Source organism: Notamacropus eugenii, chromosome 4, assembly GCF_028372415.1.
Source record: "Notamacropus eugenii isolate mMacEug1 chromosome 4, mMacEug1.pri_v2, whole genome shotgun sequence".
NCBI lineage: Eukaryota > Metazoa > Chordata > Mammalia > Diprotodontia > Macropodidae > Notamacropus > Notamacropus eugenii.
The window spans coordinates 193,446,682-193,466,566 of record NC_092875.1 but is presented as its reverse complement, the minus strand read 5'-3'; positions in this window follow the sequence as shown (position 1 = coordinate 193,466,566).

The window sequence follows — 19,885 nt, the reverse complement described above, 5'->3', positions numbered from 1 at the left end:
TAAAAAAAGAAGAAAATGTTATCTATAAATATCGCAATTTTGCAATCAAAATAATTTCTGTATAAATAAAAATAGATATAGATGAATAAAAATAGATATAGGTACCAAAATTGAAGAGTGCTTTTGTAAGGACGCACCAAATGCTTGTCAAGTCGCTGCAGCAAATGGGAGATCGAAGATATGTTGGCTTTATTTCTAGTTATCAGTTTCTGTTTCAAGCGTTCAGAATGGTGCAAAACCTAATAGCGGGTAAATAGAACTAAATGTTCATTGATAATGATCGAGATATTGATGGTCTTTTTTTTTTTTTAAGATTGAACTTGAGATTTCATTTATTTACGGAACTCCAAGGGAAGAAACTCCCTCTACCAATGCTGATTAACACCTGAACTGCAATTTAAAGCCTTGCCTGGGGGTAATTAGAGGTTTAGGGCCGTGCCTAGGGCCACAGAAACTGAAATCCAGGTTTTTCTCACTTCAAAGTGGGTTCTGTATCTGCTTCATCATGGCTGCCTTTCAGATCTTTATAAGACTTGAAAGAAATGCTCTAGAACAGGTGGAATACATGAAAACAAAATACTTCCAGCTTCTAAACTATGATTCTGTGATCCTGTGAACATAGTCTTAGTGTTGCTAACCTCACTGTTGCGATGTTGCCTTCTACCCAGTAAATCAAGTAATGGAGCTAAGGGATGCTTAATTCTGTCCCAGGCTAGAATTCTTCATGCTCAGTTCTACCTTCATTTCAGTCAAAAAGATACTGGCTATTGCTTAGGCCTTCAAACTTTAAAATGTCTCATACAGCCATCAGTGTACCTTGGACAGTTGCACAGGGCAGAAGTAAAAATGGACCATTCCATATTGTCCCCAGCACTACTGTGACACCTTGTTGGAAAATTGATTGCCCAAATACCTCAATCAATGGAATAAATTGCTTCAGTCCAGCACAAGTAAAAACTGAGAGACCCTTACCACAGCTCCTTTCTAAAATTTAAAATACACCTGCAGTGACAGTCACCAAAAGAGAAAGGCATTTACTTTTTCCTACCTGCTTCTTCCAATGGTTAACCATAGAGTTATGATGCAAAGTAGGACAACCTAATGACAATGTAAGGTAGGGAACAGTCAGCCTTAGAGTCAGGAAGAATAGGGTTGAAGTCCTGCTTCTGACCTGTAATTCTGGTTTGATGCTGGGCATACCTCTTTGTGCTCTAGGCAACACTCTAAGACAATAAATAGCTGCCATGTTGGTAGAGAGCCTTTCTTCCACAGCAAGTTCCCTATGTAGGTCCATTGCTGATCCTCGTAGACATTTATCCAGGATTCAGGTTACCATTTATAGAGGGTGACTGGAGGATGAATAGGGAAAGATGAGTGATGCTAAAAATGTGTGATGTACTGTTAATGTTTTATCTATTTCTTAGTTTGTATTGTACAATTATATCAAGTACTTTGCCTTTACTTTCTCTTCATGACACTGGCTGTTATCTTCTTCTTACTGTTCTACTGGTACCCTTGAGGATTTAATGTGTTTCTTCTTTAATGCCATTGGCTCAGCCCCCCATTCTTGGTGTGGTTCTTCCCAATGTTAATGTCTAATGACTTGTATCCTAGCTCTATTTAACCAATTTCCATCAGTTAGCTTTGACAAAAGGACACATACACACACACACACACACACACACACACACACACATTTCAAAGACATAGCAATAATTGAAATATAAATATTCCCTCTCCCAATACTTTGGGGGCACACACTCTCCCCTATAGGTCTTAGACTTTGGGCTAATATCAAAATTTCTACAAGGCATTCGTCCAACCATGTTCACATCTAAATACAGCATTGCTGGTGGATGAGCTCTTGTCTCAATTACCAGTGAGCTGGGTCCTGAAGTTTGTTCCTTGATCCTTGGTGCTAAACTAGTCTAAAAACCCAAAATGGATTATACTCCTAGGCCCAGGGTGACTTTCTTTCCTGAACCATCAAAACTCATAGCCTCCAATCTCCTTCACCTAAAATGAAAGAACAAACATTGAGTCAAAGAACCGTGGTGTTCTTAGCTTCAATGTGAGAGGAAGACAAGCACCCATTACATAACTATATATGCATTTATGTGAATAAAAACAAATGAAAGTAACTGTTTTATTTTTCATGTAAAAATAGGTGACATAAGTGCTGGACTTATAATGAAGGCCTGAATTTGACCACTACCTCAGACTTTTCTCTCAGCCTCTGTGTCTTCATCTGTAAAACGGAGATAATGGTAGTATTTACTTCTCAGGCTTGTTGTAAGGATGAAATGAGGCAGTAGATATATAGTGCTTTGCAAACCTTACAGCACTATGGAATTGTTAGCTATTATTATTATTTAACTATAGAGTAAACATTACCAAAACATGTAACTAGTATGTTGGACTCAGAATATCAATAATGTAATATTGGCAACATATTGTTCATGTTCCTGAATACATGTTTAAATTCACCATAGATGCTGATTCTTCCTCATGTGTATGTGATCATATACACCCTTGATGTTATGCTATCCCTTAACATAGGTCATTCTCCTAAAATGGATTTTTACCTATAAAACCAGTATGTTAATAGCATCTGCCTCACAGGATTATTGTTTATGTCAAGTGCTTTGCAAACCTTAAAGTATATAGAAGTCAGCTTTTGTTATTAATGCTACTTAAAAAGAAAAAAAATGTACATCCTGAAAACAATCCAATTATAGAAAGTGCTCAATTTCATACAATTTAGCTTTGGGGTGTAGGGAGAGGAAGGAAGTAAAGTAGCTTATATTAAGTTATATATTATAATTTGTTACTTTTCCACTTTTTCTTGTTTTGTTGCTTTGCTAATATAGCCTTCCTCAACATTTGTCTCTTAATTACAGAAATACCACTTTGCCAGGACTCATTAGTGATGTACAAATGACTATCAAGTAACAGGAAAGCGTAATATTCTTGTGGGATATGTTAAATAGTCAGTTTTTCAGATGTGTAGGATTATCTTTCTAGGAAATAAAGAGATTCACCTATGATTTGATGGTAGTAGGAAATCTAAAGGTAAAATTGAGTCCATATTATGTATTGAATCAGAACTTTTCTCACTGGATAAAGTTTCCTCACTTTGGTAGAATAGATCATCTAGGGAATAGATCATCTAGGATAGTATACAAAAAAGAACAAAAGACCCTCAGCATTTTAATTGTATTTTCTATCCATTTTGAATTTATATAAAAGAAAGAAAATGAGAAAATGAATTTCTCAGATTTGACTATTTCAAAATTGCTGCTTTGGGATTCTAGAATGTAACATTGCTTAAACAATGTTTATATGCACATTAGTTTTTATACCAATTCAATTCCCACTCACATTTGTAACAGAAAAACAAAACAGTAAAGTAACATATGGGGACTGCTACTGACAAAGTATGTAATATTCTGCACTCATGGTCTGCCACCTTTCTACTAAGATAGTGGTTGTGGGTTCCAGTATCAGTCATATGGAACCAATATTGATCATGTCATTTACTATAAATTCTACTGTCTTTTAGTGTTGTCTTCATTTATGTTATCATAGTTATGTATGGCACTCTCGTGGTTCTGCTTTCTTCATTCTGTATCATTTCTTATAGGTTTTCCCAGATTTTTCTGAATTCCTAGTGGTGTGGAAGAGAGCCAGAAGATCTGGCTTCAAATCACACCTCTGACCCATACTGGATGTGTAACCCTGGGTGAGTTATTTAACTTCTCAGTTCATTCAAGCAACTATCTAAAACTAAGTGGCAGAGAAGGTGCTGTGAAAAAACGGCCCATATTGTTCACTTCAATATTCTCATGGTGATGCATAGCATCAAAGAATCAAAGTGGAAGATCCTATAAGGGAAATGCACAGTCACTTGGTAGACAGTAGGTTTATGTAACACATATAAATGAGAAAGCAATCAAGAGAAGTTACCTAAAGGACACTGTCAAAGAAATATCCAACAAGAAAAAAAGACATGTTGGTCACATGGATAAAACAAGGGATAACCAATTGAGAATCTTTTTGGTCCATTTGTATCCATGCTATGTCAGAAGACATAGAGGATACTAGATTTATGGAAGAACTTGGACAAGAGATACACAGGATAGGAAGGTAAGGATAATTTGCAATCTGCTCATTGAAGGGCATAGCTACATCCATGAGATAACAAAATATTTACAATTATCAAAATGACAAATGTATGAATTTCTCGTTGACATTTTGCTAGATGATATAAAGTCATTTGGAGCAGGTGCTTTTTTATATGTTAATTAATTTTTGGCTTATTTTATTTCTCTTTCTGAGATTGAGTTGATGAAGACCTCTATTTCTAGTTTTGTTAATTTGGACATTTTATTTTTGTTGTTATTGTTGTAAAAGGTTATCTATGTCCTTTAAATCAGGGATTCTGTGGTTCTGTGAACTTGTTTTATTTTAAAAAATTTCTTTGATAACTGCATTTCAATATAACTAGGTTGCCTTATAATCCTCTGTATTTTATTTTATGCATTTTAAAAAACATTAATCTAAGAAGGGGTCCATAGATTTTATCAGATTGACAAGAAATCCACAACACATACAAACACACACACACACAAGACCTTGTGATTTAAATTCTAATTTTTGCTTATACATAATTGTGTATTTTGATTTCTGAGAATATGCTTTATTTTCTCTCCATTATATGTTTACATACCTTATTCATTTTTAAAATTTTTCCAGTTTGCTCTCTCTCTCTCTCTCTCTCTCTCTCTCTCTCTCTCTCTCTCTCTCTCTCTCTCTCTCTTCTCTCTCTCTCTCACACACACACACACACACACACACACACACACTCACACACACATACTACCAAATGGTTTATTGATTTTTCTTGTTCTTAAAAATGGTATTTTTCTACCAGTTCAATCATCTATTTATTTTTAATTTTCTCTGTTCTTTTGTAAAATAAATTTCTCTTTATGTGTTTGGATATTTCAGAATTATAAAATTCTTTTAAGATCTTCAAGCTTCTCCCAGAAACAAAGGAATATATATATATATATATATATATATATATATATATATATATATATATATATATATATATATATATATATATATACATGTTTATATGTATATGTGTGTGTTTACATATATATTTTTTTCTTGCTAACTATCTACTATTGTTATTGCATGCCTGAAAGACATAAAGCACAAGAATCTTTGAAGAACTGAAAATGGATATCACATAGAAGGTAATGAAGAGATGAATAGTGGGTATGAGAAGGCTGTAATATATGAAGAATAAAGAACCTCAAAGAAGAAAAGGAGGAAAATATGTAATCAAGAAAGTATGTGATTGGAAAAGAAGATGGGCTCGTCATTTGATCTTATAAGCCTATGGGGCAAGGGCAAAGGATGGCCAATGAAGAGCCCAAGTTCTTTACTGATATCAAAAGAGTTCAAGAGAGGCCTCTAACACTAAAAAGAAACCCTTGTGACACTTTTATGGGAGGACATCAACAAGAGTCACTCAGGATAGACTGGCATGAATAGGTTGCTATCTCCCTCTGTTGAGGTAACATCCTGATCAATGAGATTACAGTTTGATTTGAGCATTTTGAGAGAATGTTTCTTTTATTTGATAAGTTTGCATGTGAAATTCTCTGTTCACTTGGGGTTTTTTTTGAAGATGAGTCAAATTCCTACCTTTCATTGAAAATCCATCTTTTTCTTTGATTAAGCTTGGCTTTGAAGGATTTGGCATTTTAACATGCAAACAGATATCCTTTGCTTTCTACAGTGTCATGATTTAACCTTGTCTTTAATAATCTTTAATAATTAATAATTAAAAATAATTGATAATCTTTAATAATCCAAGAGGAGTCCTAAGGGATTTTAACTGCTTTTCCTTGGTTTGTGAAGGACTTTTTTCTTGGCTGTTTGCAATATTGTTGTTTGACAACGTAGTTCTGAATGCTGACTATAGCATATCTTTATGAGTAATACTTGGGAATCTCTCTTAATAAGTGGCCTTTAACTTATGACAATCTCAACTTTGCCCTGTTTCCAATACTTTTGGACAATTTTCCCATACTATTTTCCAAAGGAAATATTTAGGCTTTTTATTTCATAACGTTTTCCTAAAAGACGTATAATTCTTAAATCATATTGTAATAGCCTATCTTCAAGCTATTCAAGCTTTTATTGGGTCACATTGTTCTTCAAAACTTCTTGTCTTTTGGTTTTATTAAATTATCATTCTAATTTTTTGCCTCTCTATTTCATTTTCAAACTTGCTCCCCATCTTATTTTTCCTCCAGAGAATTTGCTGACTTATTGAGTGCTTCTCAGTGCTTTGTTCTAAATTCTTCATTCACTTATTTGTTTCCTTAACTACTTCTTCAAGAATCCTAATTTCTACCCTAATTTTTAATTTTCTGTTTTAATTCTTTTACTGCATACCTGGACCATTCTAAGGTTTTTGTGATTACTCCAGTATCATTTATGGAGACTCATAAATTTTTTTTCAATTGTTTCTGATTTTTCATAATCCCATTTGGGGTTTTCTTGCTAAAGATAATGGAGTGGTTTGCCATTTCCTTCTCCAGCTCATTTTGAACTGAAGCAAAAAGGGGTAAGTGACACACAGAGATGAGTCTTCCTGATTCCAAGTGCAATACTCTATCCCCTGTGCCACCTAACTCTTTACTGCAATGTGTTCCTCTCTCTTAGGTACTTTCTAGTCTACTTCCTTCAATCTATAGTACTTATTCATTGTAATAGCTCTTTTTCTTGATTGTTTGCATTTTTTTTCTGTTTCAACAATTTCATTGCTAGCTTTTCTCTGATGTTTTTCCTATAATCAGTCTTTTCACTGAAAGTCTCTTCTCTTCTCTGCTAGATCACTGATGCAGGTCTGGCACTTTTGAATTCCCTCCATTTCCCCACTCACTATCCGGTTCAACTCCCGTCCATCACTGGGACTGGTTGCTTTTGTTAAAGGTTACTTCGAGTGCTTAGTCCTTATATTTCAATATAGTTGAATAGCTATGCAGAGGTAATACTCTTTCTTCATGCTGGTTACAGCAGCATATCTTTAAGTGATTTTCACATCAGATGCCTTCAGGGACCTCTATCCATTGAGTGTGGCATGCTCCTTACCAGACAGGCTGCTGAATTGAGATTTCAGTATAAAAACAGACACTGCTATCACTACATGGATCTCAGAGCTCTTGCTCTGCTGTGGCCAGTGCAGCAGGCAGGTGGTAAAGTAGGAGCATTAGGTACAGCTCAGAGATTTAGTAATTCAGCTTTTTGTTGCTTTTTCTAAATAGAAATTACTTTGAGAAGAATTGTTTCTCTTATGCCCTTCTGATTGTTGCCATTTTTGTTATTTTATTTGGTGCATTTATTGCTATTCTGAGGCAGTGAGAGGGAGAGAATCTTAAAAGCAACCTCCTACTCTCCCATCCTAGAGTCCCAATTGGTAATATGGTTTTCAAACTTATGGTCTGGGGAAAATTACTTGTGAAATGTTGTCCTTTGGTTACAATCTAGGATTATGGCTAGACAGAAATCTTTTTTCTTACTGGTTAGAAGAGCAAGTCTTTTAGCTGCTCTCCCATCAAACAGTGAAGGCATTTGACTGTACTCACTACATATTGATGGTGCATAACCTCAGCTACCTCACACAACTATAGAGCCTTTGCTTTCTCTGCTCTTACTGATGATCCATATCTTTCCTCATAGGCATGGTTTCAAGCCTTTTTCTCTCCTGACACATTTCTACCACTCTCCCTTACATTTATTGCAGATGATTTAACTTCTTACTTCACTGAGCAAATTGAAACTAACTGATTTGAGATCAGTCAAACTCCTTTTCTCCAGTCCCAAAAACTTCTTGGCATCATTACCCTTGGTGTATTCTTTTACTCCTCAGAAGAAGAAATAGACAAAGAGAACAGAATAAATATTTATATAGCACCTACCATGTCTGGCACTATGCTTAGTGCTTTACAAATATTATTCCATTTAATCCTCACAACAATCCTGTGAAGTAGGTGCTGTTATTGTCCCTATTTTACAGTTAAGGAAACTGAGGCAATCAGATTTTTTAAAGTGACTTTCCACACAGCTAATAAGTGTCTGAGACCACTTTTGAACTCAGGTCTTCCTAGGACTCTATCCACTGTGCCACCTACCTCTACTCTTTCCTAAGATTAAACTTTTGTTCAGCATCCTTAATCCTTTTTCCAAAACCTTGTTCCAGAAATCATTTTCTCTCTTTCTTGTTCTACTGGCTACTTTCCATCTTCTTACAAATTGCCAATCCTAAAGTTTTCCCTTTGCCATCCTGCTCCATTCAGCCACTATCTAATTTTTCTCCTCTTTATAAACAGTATACTTCTTGAAAAGGTTGTCCATAATCAGTGTTTCTGGTTTCTCACTTCCCAACATTTTTCTTAATCCTTTAGAGTCTGACATATGCCCTTCACCCATTTACTGTAAAAATGATCTTGTTCAGATCATGCAGTCATGCCTGACTCTTCGTGATGCTGTGGACCATAGCTTGCCAGGCTCAGAAGAGCCTGTGTTAGGCACCTTCTGACCTGAGGGTCTCATCTGCCTTAGTCATATCTTTTAACATTTTTAGTACTGTCCATGGGATTTTCTTGGCAAAGATAGTGGGAACTGTTTTCCATTTTCTTCTCCAGTGGATCATCTTTTGTCAGAACTCTCCATTATGACCAGTCTATCTTGGGCAACCCCACGTAACTCATAGTTTTGTTGAATTGGGCAAGCCCCTCCACTGTGGTAAGGCAGTGATCCAGGAGGGGGAAAGTAATCTACTCATAACCAAGTAAAATAATCTTTTTTTTCAGTTTTCACCTATCTTGAGTTCTCTATAAAATTTGATTCTCTTGACCACTTCTTCTGGATTCTCTTTTCTTGAGGTCAGAAACAAATGCTCTTTTTGTTTTTCTCTTCCAACAATTTATTTTCTGTCTTCTTTTCTAGCTCTTCATCCCTTTCCCAACCCATTAAAATGTGTGCTCCCCAGTGGTCTGTCTTTGGTCTTCTTCTTTCTGAGCACTTTCTCCCTTGGCAATCTCATTTATTTTCAGGGAAGGCACTTTTAGTTTAAATTCATTTCCACTAGTGCCTCCACACAATTAACTCCCAAATCTCTCACAAACCTTGACCTTTTCCCCAAGCTCCAGACTCACATCTCTAATTGCCTGCGGAGTATCTCTACTTAGATATCCCACTGGCTCCTCAAATTCAGCACATCTCCAACCATGTTCATTCTGTTTTCCCCTCAGCTTACTTCTTCTCATCATTTCACTATTTCTTTCAGCAGCACCATCTCTCCTTCAGTGTTCTGTCTACAAAACTTTAGTGCTGGCTTTTATGTTTTCCTCTCTGTAATTTTGATATGCAATCAGTAATGAAGTCTTCTTTACTCTACTTTCATAATATATCTTCCTTCCATTCCATCTTCTCTATTCTCACTGCCACTACTCTGGTACAGGATCTTATTTCTGCTTACTTAGATTGTTCCAGTAACCTTCTTATCATATTTTCCTGACTCTACTTTCTTTCCTCTTGAACTCATTCTTCACATAACTGCAAGTCTCATCTTTCTCACATAGGGATCTAGTCATGTGCCACCTTTGCTCAAAACTCTTTGATGACTCCTAATTACTTACTGAATAAAGTTCAAACTCCTTTGCCTAATCCTCAAGCATATGTGCAATCTGAAACCACTCTATCTTTTCAGCCTTACTGCATACTACTGCCTCCCACGTACTCTCTGATCCAGCCAAAATGGACTAATTACTCTCTTTTGTGTACTTGTCCTGCTGTCCCATCCCTTTTCCTTTGTTTATACTGTCCCTTTTGCCTGGAATTTCCTCTGTCCTCCCCTTCCCCCTTCACCTCCCCCCTACTTGTTGAATTCCTGTTCATTCTTTAAAGCTCAACTCAGATGCCACTTCTTTGATTATATGGTTATTAACCTTTTTTTGTGTCATCCACCTCTCTGGGCCCCTCCTCAGAATAATATTCTTAAATGCACAAAATAAAACACATATGATTGCAAAGTAAATCAATTGTATTGAAATTATATATATACATATATATAGTGAAATACAAGTATCAGTTTTTTAAGATTTAAATTTATTTATTTATTCTTAATTTCCAACATTCATTTCCACAAGATTTTGAGTTCCAAATTTCCTCCCCCTCTTTCCTGTCCCCCCACCTTGAGATGGAATGTAATTTGATGACTCCTTCCCCTAGTCTACCCTCCCTTTTATCATCCCCACCCCTTATCCCCTTCCCCTTTCCTTTCTTAAAGGGCAAGATAGATTTCTATACCCCATTGCCTGTATATTTTATTCCCCAGTTGCATGTAAAAACAATTAACATCTGTTTTTAAAACACTGAGTTCTAAATTCTCTCCCTTCTTCCCTCTCCACCTACCCCAATTGAGAAGGTAAGCAATTCCAAATAGGTTATACATGTATAGTTATGCAAAACATCTCCATAATAGTCATGTTGTGAAAGACTAACTATATTTCCCTCCATCCTATCCTGCCCCCCAATTATTCTGTTTTCTCCCTTGAGCCTGTCCTTTTTCTAAAGTGTTTGCTTCTGACTATCCCCTTCTCCAATCTGCCTTCGTTTCTATCATCCCTCCCTCTTATTCCCTTCACTCCTACTTTCCTGTAGAGTAAGATACCCAACTGAGTGTGTATGTTATTCCCTTCTTAAGCCAAGTTCTATAAGAATGAGTTTCACTCATCCTTTTCACCTCTCCTTTTCCCCCCTCCATTGTGAAAACTTTTTCTTGCCTTTTTTATGTGAGAGAATTTACCCCTTCTATCTTTCCCTTTCTCCTTCTCTCAATATATTCCTCTCTCTTTAATTTTATTTTTTAGATGTCATCCTGTCATATTCAACTCACCCTGTGCCTGCTTGACATCCATCCATCCATCCATCCATCCATCCATCCATCCATCCATCCATCCATCTATCTATCTGCTTCAACTATCCTAACACTGAGTACTAATACTCAGTACTAATACTGAGAAAGGTCTCATGAATTACAAATATCATCTTTCCATGTAGAAATGTAAACAGTTCAACTTTAATAAGTCTCTTATGATTTCTCTTTCCTGTTTACATTTTAATGCTTCTCTTGATTCTTATATTTGAAAGTCAGATTTTCTATTCAGCTCTGATCTTTTCATCAAGAATGCTTGAAATCCTCTATTTCATTGAATTTTTCCCCAGAAGGATCAGTTTTTCTAGGTAGGTGATTCTTGGTCTTAATCCTAGCTCCTCTGACCTCTGGAATATCATATTCCAAGCCCTTCAATCCCTTAATGTAGAAGCTGCTAGAGCTTGTGTTATCCTGATTGTATTTCCATAATACTCAAATTGTTTCTTTCTGGCTGCTTGCAATACTTTGTCCTTGACCTGGGAACTCTGGAATTGGACTACAATATTCCTAGTTTTCCTTTTGGGATCTCTTTCCAGAGATCGTGGTGGAGCCTTTCAATTTCTATTTTACCCTCTGATTCTATAATATCAGGACAGTTTTCCTTAATAATTTCTTGAAAGATGATGTCTAGGCTCTTTTTTTGATCATGGCTTTCAGGTAGTCCAAAAATTATTAAATTATCTCTCCTGGATCTATTTTCCAGGTCAGTTGTTTTTCCAATGAGCTATTTCACATTGTCTTCTATTTTTTCGTTCTTTTGGCTCTATTTTATAATTTCTTCATTTCTCATAAAGTCATTAGCTTGCATTTGTTCCATTCTAATTTTGAAGGAATTATTTTCTTCAGTGAGCTTTTGAACCTCCTTTTCCATTTGACCAGTTCTGCTTTTTAAGGCTTTCTTCTCCTCATCGGCTTTTTGGACTTCTTTTGCCATTTGGGTTACTCTATTTTTCAGGGTATTTTCTTCAGTATTTTCTGAGGTCTCCTTTAGCAAACTGTTGACTAGGTTTTCATGATTTTCTTATATCACTCTCATTTCTCTTCCCAATTTTTCTCTACTTCTTTTACTTGATTTTCAAAATCCTTTTTGAGTTCCTCCATGGCCTACAACTAATTCATATTCCTCTTGTTGGCTCTTGATGTAGGAGCTTTGACTCTGCTGTCCTGGTCTGGTTGTATGCGCTGATCTTCATTGTCATCAAAGTAAGATTCTATAGTCTGACTTCTTTTATGATGTTTACTCACCTTTCCAGCCAAACATTTGACTTTCTAACTCTTTGTCAAGGTAGGATTCTGTTTCCAGTGGTGGTGGGTGTCCCAGACTTCATGGATTTTATATCAACTGCTCGATTCCCCCACTGTCTGTGGGCCCAGAGCTCCAGAAGCAGCTTAAGCCATTGCTACAGCTGCTACTGCTGCCACTGCTGCCTCCACCCCCATGGTCCTGGGGCTGGGACCCCAAGCTCCTTTTTCACTCGGGTCCCACAGTGTTTTCTCACTGACCTTTTTGGTATTTTAGGGTTGAGGAGTCTGGAAACTGCCAAAGCTGCCAGTGATTCAGTACCCTGAGACCTGCTGTGGCTGTCTGTGCTGGTGTGGCTCACGCTGGACTGCACTCCACTCCCTGCCTGGTGTGAAGGATCCTTCCTGTTGACTTTCTAGGTTTTTGGGAGCTGGGGATTTATTTCACTCTGTCATTTTGTGGTTTCTGTAGCTCTAGAATTTTGTTTAGAATCATTTTTACAGGTATTTGGAAGGCTCTAGGGAAGAGCTCAGGGAATTCCCTGCTTTTACTCTGCTATCTTGGCTCCACCCTCCAGGTATCAATTTTTTTTTAAAGCTAAGAGCTTCTGCTCTATAGACCTTTCCTAATCCCTAATATGGACCTCGCATAGAAATTATTTTTCTTTCACAGAATACAGTGTTATTAATGAAGACATCATTACAATTTATAATGAAATTTTTTTCAGTCTACAGTGTCCCAAAAGTCTTAAAGCAGTCTTAGGCTATTAAAGTTTATTTCAACTATTAAAGCTTAAACTGCACTAAGACTTTTGGGATACCCTGTACTTATTTCAAGAATTCCACAGAAGTCTGAAGTTATACAATAATAGCTCATTACATAAGCATTTTAAGATTTGCAATATTATTTCCTGACAGTATCCTTGTAAAGATAGTAGTGCATATATTATTATGCAATGAGGACACTGAACCTCAGAGGAATTAAGTGATTTGTTCAGAATCACACAAGTAATATATACTGAACCTGGGATTCCAATATATTCCTTGCATTAAATTTTGCTTGTACTTTTCATATGCACTTATGTATTATTTTTATTGTAGAGATTTACATGATATGCCCCCTTACTCTATCCCAAAAAGAATTGAATAATGAATCAATGACAGTGTAGAGGCAATTCTTTGGTTGTGCCCTCAGGTTTTATCCTCGGAAATGCTTTGTTCAACTTTTTTTATTAACTACTCAGATGATAACCTAATAATCAAATTTGCATTGTTTAAAAACTATACTTATATTGTAGGTGAAAACTCTCCCTTGCCCTGTAATGGCCATACATTGCTAGAGGTATAGTTGCTATGACTTTTTGATATATGTTTAAAATGAGTGAAATATGTAAACATTCTATCTTTACCCAAAGCTGCTTGAAATAAGTGATACTATATACTATAGTATATACTATATACTATACTCCCCCCCAATACAATATAAATGTGTATATTTTTCCAAAGTCAATTGCTAACTTCTAGCATTTTAGCATCAAGGGATTCCTCTTAAGTAGAAGCCACTTGTGTCTGACTCCTGCCTCTACTCTTGAGGGTGAACCCACAGTGAACCCCAGTTTCCAGTGCCCTCCCCACTTTGTTTGCCTTAGATTTATTATCTGTATATTAATGTGTGATTACATCTCCTCCAATAGAAAGTAAGCTCTTGAAGGTCAGGGATTATGTCCTTTATGTCTTCATATCCCCAATATCTAGTACAGTACCTAAATTTATTAAGTACTTAGTAAATGTTTATTTGTTGGTTGATTGATTATTAAGTATTCTTGAATAGAATGTACAAAATTACTTTCAGCCTAATAGTTTTTGATGGCTTTTTTAATGACCTAGCTTCTTGCTAAAAATTTCCCAGGGTACAGATGGGGTGGAGGTCATTAGATATTCTCCTGCAGAGGAATTCTTCCACCTGCAACATAATATGTTGGAAGGCAGAATGAAGATTCAGAAAAATTTCAACAAGCTAGAAAAATGAGCTGAAATTAAGGTGAAATTTACAAAGACCAAATGTATAGCCATGCATTTAAAATTAAAAAAACTAACCATATTAGTGTGAGGGAAGAAAACTTATTTAGCAGTAGTTCAAGTTATAAAGACTTAGAGACTTTAAGGGAATATAATGAAAATATTAGTTAATTGTGTGATGTACCTTCCCTCAAATCTAATTTGATCTTATAACATTAATAGAAGTTTAGTAACCAGAATGTGAGATATTATGGGTGTAGGGCATCAGTGCTTTCTTTCTCATCCCCCATCTTCCCCAAGTTTTATATATCAGGCAGTATCAATATATTGTGAGTTCAGGCAGTAAATTGTGATGCAAATGCCTTGAAAACCAAGCTACACTCATATTAACACTTCCCCAAACATTCTGACCTCCCAGTTCCACAATATATTCATTTCCTATAACCAACCCATGGAAGCTACCACAGCTACACAAAGAGATGGTCATACCTTTGATCTTAGCTCCAACAAGTATTCCACTTCTAACTTCACGAATGCTGGAATTCCTTTTGTAATAAGTCATAATAAAAGATCAAGATCTTTTATCATTTTGCCTTTCCCTCTGCCTTACAACCTGTAGCCGTTTCTTGATCTTTACCATGAATGACCTCCAATTATTTCACCCTTCTTTCCTAGGCTGTCACCCTTGTACTAGTTATACTCAGCTCCTCTCTTTATCTTGATCCCTTGATGAACCAATTCCAATTTACACTGTATTCTTCTCTTGAGTCCTTTTCCTGTCACTATTCTTGCCTTGCCAATCTTCAGCCTTAGATTATTCCTACTATACATTGCTTTTACTCCTAGTCACCTGCTGAGAACAGGGGTTTGGAGAAACCAGGAAATGGTGCCGACTGGGTCCACCACAAATTTATGTCCCATAATTTGACGGATGGCAGTCTTAACATCATGGAAAGAAAAGCGGATTACAGGAAGACAAGCTCTCCTGTGCAGTCAGTTAGCATTGAGCACAGCCTCACAGTGAATTACCATTAAATCTATCCTTCTCCCCCCAGTAAAAGAATAAGATGCATAGGCCATAGAGTCTCAATCAAGAAGATGCATAACATTTCATTAAGTCAATGTGAAAGTTTCTGATAGCTTTGCTTAGAATCTGGGGTTAAGGTCTCTAACTCAGAAAGGAATATATGAACTCACATATCAGGGAAGTACAAGGTGGGGGCACTAGGCACTGAAAAAAAGATCAGTCAGGTCTATGAATTCCACAATAGAACCATATGCCAAAAAGGGTTCAACCCTTGAGGTTCATGAGCCACCAAAGATTCTGGGTGGGGAATGGTGTCTGAATTTCTGAGAGATAGATGAGCAACTCTGTCACTCTCCTGTCTCTTAGTTATTTATAGTCTCATGGCTATAGTGAAGGGCAAGATGGTCTAGTGGATAGAAAGCTGACCTCTGAGTCAGCAAGACCTGGAATCAAGTAACACCTCTGACACTGTCTGTGTAACCCCAAATAAGTCATTTAACCTTTCAGTTGTTCAGTCATGTCCAACTCTTCATGACCCCATTTGGGGTTTTCTTGGCAAAGATACTAAAGTGGTTTGCCATTTCTTTCTCCAGCTTCTCAGTACCTCAGACAAATATCTAAGGCTATAAATTGCAGAGCAGGTGCTATTCTACATTAGTTGGGGCAGTTTCCTCACAGGTAGTTCTCCCCAAGGAAATCATAGGTTCCCAGGTCTGAACCCTCTACCCTTTCCTTGCTCTCCCCCACTCTGTGCCTTTCCACTTCTGGGCACTGCTGGGGCATCATCTCAGGTGTTGATAGATGGCAATGATCTCGCAGTCTTCTGCAACAACCAAGTGATATCTAGAGGAACAGACGTGGTTCCACAGAAAGAGGAAGCCTGGATTCAAATCTGACTACAATGAGTCTTATGCTAGCTCTGTGACTATGAGCAAATTTAGCTTCCTCATGAAATAAACTTTTAACAGTTAATAGCAATAATAATAAGAGCTAGCATTTACATAATGACTTAACATTTGCAAAGCACTTTACAAACATCCTATTTATGTCTCACAACCACAATAGGTAGATGCTATTATTATCTTCATTTACAGATGAGGAAACTGAAACAGGTTAAATAATTTCCCCAGTATCACACAGGTAGTCAGTATCTGAGGCCACATTTGAACTCTGGTCTTCCTGACTCCAGGTCCAGAACTCTAGCCACTGGTACTTGTGCTACGTGCTACCTAGTTGCTCTCACTGTCTACTTCACTGTATTGTTATAAGTAAAGTGTTTCGTACCCCTTGAAGTGCTATTATAAACATGACCTGTAATTACTGAGTTCAGTTGATAGCACTTCTTTTTGGGAGGGGCTTTGACAAGATGCTCTACTGAAGTCATGGCTACCCATGACTTGGAGGTGAGTTTGGATTCTTGGCAACTATGTCAACAGCACACAAGTTCTAACAAATTCTCCCAAATGATAGACTATGTTTACTATCTGAGGACTAGCCAAAGAGAGTTTGAAGAGGCTTATCCCTAGGAGGATGGCCACTCGGAGATGATTTTTTTTTATTGCAGCAACCCACAAAATAGACAAAAACACAAAATAGTTTTCATTCCTGACCATTTCTTTTCTGTAGCAAGGGTGGAGGAATGCCAGAAGGGAATCAGAGCATTCCAAGAATTATATAAGTCTTAGACCATCTACTATTAGTAATAGAACTATTGGGTTCTGCCATCTTTTTTCTAATGACCAATAATTTGATACACTACTGGTGAAAATGAACCATATCTATCTTGACATTCTCCCCCAAAATGCAAATCTAAGATAAAAAAAGTTGCATTGAATGGAAGGAAGGCCTATAATTTCTACTCAGAGAGGAAAAAAAGGGAATAGAGGAATTGCTTTCATTGTGCAACAAAGGGAAACAAAAATTAGGTCATCTTTACTTGAAGTGCTTATTATGAGTATAAGCAAACAGAATACCATGAAGATAATGGCAACTTATATTGAAAATATTTTGCATCATAGTATGAAGACCTGTAGAAATTATTTAGAAAACTAGGTAAGCTCCTCCACAACAATTCAACGCATCATTGGTATGCAATGCCTTTGTGTGTAAATGAACACAAGAAGAACAGTAAAAATTTTGTTGGAAAATATGGGTCAGAATCAAGAGATGAAAAAGCCCAAAGATTTGTATAAACTATTTAGAACCTACAAAATTCTACATCAGGAAAACTTTCCCTTATAAGAGAGATACAATGTGCTAGATTGTTGAACACTGATCAGCATCATAAAAACAATTTACTAAAATTTGAACAGACAGGATGTAACTCGAGTTGCAGTTATTTTTTGAACCAGCTGACTGTATGCAATCAGATCTCAATTATGAGAGCAAAAGTAAAAACAAACACCAAAAAGAAGAAAGGGTAAATATGAAAAGAAGACATTTAATGCAATTATTGTAGCTTCATCCTGACCTGTTCAAATGAACTGGTAACTCCAAAAAATGGGAAATGAACAAAAGAAAACATTGGCCATGACTATCTGACAATCAATGTTTCTTAGTGTATTTTAAATACCACAAAATAGTTACTCTGAATAGAAGTCAGAAACATCAAGTTTTAAAAATGTAATCTCGTTGCCAAGTGGAGGTATACGGAAACCAAGGTCAACACTGGTTTAAGGTACAAGTTCGTTTGCAAAACATTAAGGAGGAGAATAAAGGAGTATTATGAGGAAATCAACTCACTTCATACTCTGATGGATCTGTGATCTCAGCAGTATGGATATTCTTACAATACAGATCATACCTCATCTGTGCCTGTCCTCCTGTGAAACTTTTATCCATGCCCTTCTATATAGTTATTATAATGGAATATTGGGAGTAAGAAGTAGGGATGATGCCTACCTAATGTACCCAGGGATTTGCTCTGTATCTCTTAATATTTCATGTTTAACAATAAGCAGATCAACTATCTGTCAGTTATTCCTAGGTGACTGGACCATCTGTTGTTCTGTCTCTGATAACATCCTTTATGCTTCTTTTCTTATGCAGTTCATTGTAATATATTATAGACCCATTGGTCTTTGGCAGATTCTCAACTTAGATAGTTCTGAGATTGTGGTACTATATGACTTGCAGTAATACAACACAAATGGAAGAATGTTTGTGTTAAAAAAGGTGGACCTTTATTTTAGGGTCATCACAATGTAATAACCTAAAAAAAATTTCTCCTACTCCCTCCTTTACATTTGACTCTGGGCTCAACCTATTGTCAATTTTCAGTATTTGTCCAAGATATTTGTGCTGATGGAGCAGCTTTGTGAGATTTTTCTTTCAATAAAATGCTATATTCTGGACAGTGGGCATTCTTTGTCCATTTAGTTTTTTACATGAGGCCAAACTGAGTTTTATGGGCCTTATCTAGGAGACTACAATTTTCTGGAAATTAATATAATCATCACAATGCCATCTACAAACAGGAACATTTGAAAGATCAACTTCACTCTTCCTTACCATTAGGCAAGACTTTTCCATGTAAATTCTCTAGATATTTTCATAATAATAGCAAACATATCTCTCTGATTTATGCCTCATGTGATATATCTATAATCCTAAAATCATAGATTTAGCATTAGAAGGAACCCATCTAATCTATCTATCCACTCTCCCATTTTACAAATGAGTAAACTGAATCCCAGGGAGGTTAGTGAGTTAATTAGATGTCCCAAGTTCCAGGGAGGTTTAATGAATAAGTTAGTGGTCCCAGAAGTACTAAGCATGAGAGGTAAGTTTTTACGCAAGTCCTCTGAAAACAGAGCCACTATCCTTTCCACTTTACTATGTAGTTAATTGTCGATTATATAAAGTTATTTTCATTATCTCTTTGAAGAAATGTATGTGTAAGATTTTGATATCTATAGCTATATATATATAAAATACATTTAAGCAAGGTTTCGCTCCATTGAATCAAATGCTTTTAAAAAATAATCAATAAACATTAAGTACAGTGAGATTTTGTAGAATCTATATATTTTAGTCAGTAGTGTGACAATAAAGATGTGGTATGTTATATAGAACAGTGGTCCAGAGATTCCTTTCAGAGGCTCCATGCAGTCAAAACTTTTCAGAATAATACTAAGCCATTTTAATTTCTATATGATAAATGTTAGTAGGTATAACCCACATAAACAAAAGCTCTTTGGGGGGGATCTCAATAGTTTTTAAGATTGTAAAAGGTTCTTAAGACCAAAAAAGTTTAAACAACTGCTATAGAATATTATTTGAGAAAGTCTTCCTACACTCTTCTCAAATGTTTTGTCAAAAATATTTTCAATGAGTGTGTGGATTGTTCTGAAAATTTTTTAGGAGAGATGGAAAATGTAGTCTATGGGTTGACAATTATTATGTATATTGTTTTATCTGATTACATTGCTATTCTCTTGGTGACTTGTTTGGATGATGATAAAATTTAAATTTTTTTCCCAAGACTTTGGTATTATGTTCCCTTTGCCTTTCCTACCCTGTTGGACCTCACCATTGTTTCCAGTACCCAACCATCCAGGTCTTTCCTAGGCCAT